Source organism: Choloepus didactylus, chromosome 14 (genome assembly GCF_015220235.1).
Source record: "Choloepus didactylus isolate mChoDid1 chromosome 14, mChoDid1.pri, whole genome shotgun sequence".
In the NCBI taxonomy this organism is placed as follows: Eukaryota; Metazoa; Chordata; class Mammalia; order Pilosa; family Megalonychidae; genus Choloepus; species Choloepus didactylus.
The window spans coordinates 97,798,335-97,802,829 of NC_051320.1; the positions used below are offsets into that span (position 1 = coordinate 97,798,335).

The 4,495-nt window shown below is 56.1% G+C and overlaps 1 long non-coding RNA gene across 1 annotated transcript; it reads right to left on the bottom strand.

Annotated features, from left to right (window-relative positions):
- Positions 1 to 422: 422 nt before the first annotated feature.
- On the bottom strand, positions 423 to 3,659 carry LOC119509667. The gene is made up of 2 exons (XR_005211740.1): positions 3,403 to 3,659; positions 423 to 2,520 (listed from the first exon to the last, which is right to left on the bottom strand). It is a non-coding gene; the product is annotated as an uncharacterized LOC119509667 (long non-coding RNA).
- Between the last annotated feature and the right edge of the window lie 836 nt (positions 3,660 to 4,495).

A 4,495-nucleotide genomic window follows, 5' to 3' on the forward strand; every position in this document is an offset into this window, starting at 1 on the left:
CGTTGGATGAGTGGGGCCACACCCCCATGGAAATGATCTAATCAAAAGGTCTCACCTACAGTTGGGTGAGTCACGTCTCCATGGAAACAACCTAATCAAAAGGTTCCACCCTAAAAAAAGACTAATAAGTCTGCCCCCACAAGATTGCATTAAAGAACATGGCTTTTGTGGGGGACATAATAGATTCAAACCAGCACACAAAATAAACAACAGAGCTTTTTCCTTAGTGTTCCATGTTTGAATTACTGAACCAAGGAAGGCAATTTTTTTAATGCTTGCCATTTGTTACCAAATTCCTTCCAAACAGATTGTGAAAATGGAGTTTATCATGGCTAATTTTAGTAGCAAAAAACTGGAAGTAACCTAAATGTCCAACAACTGGGGATGACTTCAACAGTGGAATACTATGCAGTCATTAAAAATATGGTTGTAGAAGAATATTTAATGCCATGGGAAAATGTTCACAATATGCGGCTAAGTGATAAAGGTAGATTTTAACTGGAGCAACAAAATATTAACAGGTTTATTTATGGATGATGAATTATGGACCATTTTTTCTTCTTTGTGCTTTCCAGTATTTCCCCATTTTATTTTTTATTCTAACTACTTTTGTAAAAAAGAAACAAATCAATACATGTGATATAAAGGCTATGATGGAGAGAATCACTCCACCCTGTGGAAATGACAGTAGGCTAGTGGATTTTTTATTATTTGTAAAGTGCTACGCATCCTTTACATGATAAGGTTGGTGATAGCTGTAATAGGCATACATGCATTTGGGGAGACAGCCGAGTGGGGGGTGGGAGGGCCATCTGCACCCAGAGACGGTGGAGGAGGCAAGCTCCCCTCTCAGGCCCTGCCCAGGGTCTCCAAAGCCCCTGAGGGGTCCGGGTGCCAGGCGGCGGGGGGCTCTCTGTGGGATAGTGCCCTGCACTCCCAAGACAGATAACTGGCTCACCCCATTCCTTCCGGGCTCAGTTTCCCCCCACCCGCTGGTGGGTTCTGGGGTCTCTGTCCCCCTCACTTCATTCCTCTCCTCACGTATCGCCCACTGGGTCCAGAGCTGGGCATGAGGGGTGGCACCCTGAGATCTGAAACCCCACGGGGGGAGGGAAAGCCCTGCAAACCAATTCCTGCCTCTTCCCCCAGGACGGGGCTCATGTGCCTGGGAACAAACCACCCAGGCCTTTAGGGCAGCAGGGTCTCCACCCCTACACCCTTGAGAGGATCCCCGGAGGGTGGGCATGGCGTGGAGAAGCAGAGTTGGGGGCTGGGAGCAGTGGAAGGCAATGCTCACCCCAGGGTGTCTTGGCCTTAGCACGTGGACCTTCGGGGCCAGGTCTGTCTTCGTGGGGAGCCGCTGCCCTGTGCACTGTCGGATGTTTAGCACATCCCTGGCCTCCGTCCACCAGATGCCACCAGCCCCCCGGCCCACAGTTACAACCACCAAAACATCTCCTGACGTGGCCAATAAGGCAGCTGTGGGGTAGGGAGGGGAATTTTGAGGTTCCTGTCCCCTAAGGGTAGCAAAGAGATGTGAGAGCCTCATTCTAGCAAGGGACGTGGTGGGGACAAGAGGGTAGGGGTGCATTTCACCCCCAGGTCTGAGGGTGGGGGTCTCTTCCCCGGCATTGGTGGGCTGGCCAGGAAGAGGCAGAGGATGGTATGCAGGCTGTGGGGAGACTGTGCACTGCCCCCCTCCTCTGGACCTCCTGGAGAAGGGTGGGAGCAGCTGCCAAGCCACAGTGGAAGTGAGGAGCCCCCCGTGAGCTAGACCTTAGGGTCTTCCCGGCAGAGCTACAGAGCCCCCCACCCCACCCCACCCCAGCACCTGCACCCAGAGGTGTGATGGGCCCGGTCTTCCTGCTGGCGGCTCTGCTGTCCTTGAGCTCGGTGAGGGGGTCAGGGCTGCGGGGGCTGAGCCTCCCTGGCAGTCAGACCCCTGCTGGAGGTGGTCCCGGGCTGGGCTGGAAGCCTGTTTCTGGGTTCAGCCCTGAGGCCCCTGTGTCCTCCTGCCCCTCCCCCAGCCCGTCCACTCTTGGCCCTGCAGGTGTCCCCTCACCTGAGACCTGCAGGGACCCCGGCCCCGGCGGCACCACACCCAGGGCCTCAAAGGCTGACCACGGGGAGCCCCCGCAGGGCCTGGTGGAGGGTGTGTTGGTTTGGTAAAGCTGAGGAAATGCGGTATACCAGAAATGGGCTGGCTTTTAACAAAGGGGACTTACTAGCTTACAGTTTACAGTTCTAAGGCTGTGACAAATGTCCACATTAAGGCAGCAACAGGACGATAGCTTCTCTGAAGTCTGGCTACTGGCAAGCTTGGCTCCCCTGGCACATGGAAGGCGCACAGCAACGTCAGCTGGTCCTTCTCTCCCGGGTTCCATCGCTTTAGCATCTGGCTTCAGTGCCTCCTCTCAGCTTCTCTGGGGCTTTTTCTGTGAGCTTCTCAATTTCATCTCTCAGCTTCTCTGTGCTTTTATCCTCTTATAAAGGCCTCCAGTAGGAGTTTTAAGAGCCGCCCTGAATGGGGTGAGTCACAACTCAGTTGAAATAATGCAATCAGAAGTTCCCACCCACAACAGGTCTGCACCCACGGGAATGGATTAAAAGAATATGGCCTTTTCTGGGGACATAACAGCTTCAAACCACCACAGAGGGAAGGAAGGAAGTGCACTGCCAGGGGAGGGGGCTGGGGTGTGGGCCTCCGGGGCTCCTCCTGGCCTGGGTCCAGGGCACCTAGGACTGGCCACATGATGGGACCTTCCCTGGACCTGCCTCGGTGTCCCCAGTTGTCCTTTGTCACTTCTTCCCCCCAGCCCCATGCTGCAGGGGGCATGCGGATCTCCAGTCCCTGCAGGGAAGGAAAGTGGCCTGTGGTCAGTGGCCAGGCTGCAGGCACAGGGACAGGGATGTGGCAGAGGAAGAGCCAGTCAGCAGGGCCCAGAGACCCCTGGGGAAGGGGCAGAGGGGCTCAGAGTGTGCCTCCAATCCAGTCCGTTCTCCCCTGCCCTCAGCGCAGCCCCTTCTGGCTAAACCAGTTTCCCCACAGGGGTGGAGGCCGGGGGGGACGTTGCACCCCCAAGCCTGCAGCGTGTCTGTTCCACCCTGAGTACCCTGCACAGGGCTCACCTGAAGAGGGTGCAGAAGCCGCCACCCCCTCCGCTTTGCTCCTTGCAGGCCCCGATGCCCATCCGGCCACCCCTGCCCACCTGCCTGCCGCGCCAGCTGAGGTAGCCCCAACTGCTAAGGGCTGATGGAGCAAAGCTCATCCCAAATCCCCACGGTGGCCCCTGGGCCTGCTGTGGGAAGCCTTCCCTGTCCCTGCGGGAGGGCTGCCAGGTGCAGGCCCCCCAGGACCCCAAGCAGGCAATTTTGAGGAAACGGTCAAGGCCCCACTCTCACCTCTGGCCGGCCGTGGGGAGCAGCTCCGGGGAGCCCCACGCCTGGCCCCCAGCACAGGCCACTCTCAGCCGGGTGCCTGGTGGCAGCCCATGGCAAGCAGGGACTCTGGGGAGGGCTGGACCCCACCGGACGGGCAGGCGGCCCCTGGCCCTGTGGCTCCATCTCTGCACCCCCCTATTCCCGTATTCTCTGTGGAACAGGTGCTGCGATTTGTTGGGGTAAAATACAGCCCTCAAACATCTGCAGCTCTTCCGCAATTAACGCCCAGTCACCAGTTCAGCCACACGTGACGAAAACGTCGGGCAAACAGCTCTGGTGGGAGAGGCGAGCGCGGACCCTCCACTCACCATCGCTCCCAGGGGAGGGGCAGACTCTGGGGGAAGACCCCGAGCAGCTGGGCCTGCTCTGCCTCGTAGCATGAAGACAAGTTTTTAAAATCGTTTTCAAATGGAAAAAATAATTTTCTGAAATATTGTTTGTTTTAATAATTCAAAAGATTGTAGTCTGTGAATTCAAGAGTACAGTGGTTTGTCATCGGCTGCTGCCTTGTAATAAACAGTTTTCTCACGTGACGTTGGAAACAAGGCTTTTTGGAGGAGCTTGGTTTTGCTCACCAGCCTTGAATTCAATTAAGCACCAATTACAAAATCCCCCATCTACATGTAATCAAATGAACGCGCATAAAGAGCAGGAATCTTCTTCTTGGGTCAGAAGTGCAATCACCATGCATGAAAGTAAGTGGGAGTCTTGGCGGACGAGCCTGAGCCTAACTGGGCTTGGGTTTGGCAGGGCAGGCTCGTTCCCACTGGCTCGTTTCCAACCACCGAGGCTGCCTGGAGGTGATCGACCTGCAGCGTGTCTCCGTGCACGTGCAGCCCGCCCAGTACCCTCACTCCCCTTCCCAGTCAATTCTTGCCTGTCTCCTCAATCCAGCAGTATGTTCAGCTGCAAAACCTCATTTTCCAACCCCCCGCACAGTGAGGGGAAGTCACAGGGCCCAGAAATAGCCAATGAGGCATGAAAGAAAGAAGTCGTGGGCCCCCTCTAGGGAGACCCTGGAGGCCACCGCCTCTCAGGCAGGTGGGGACACCTG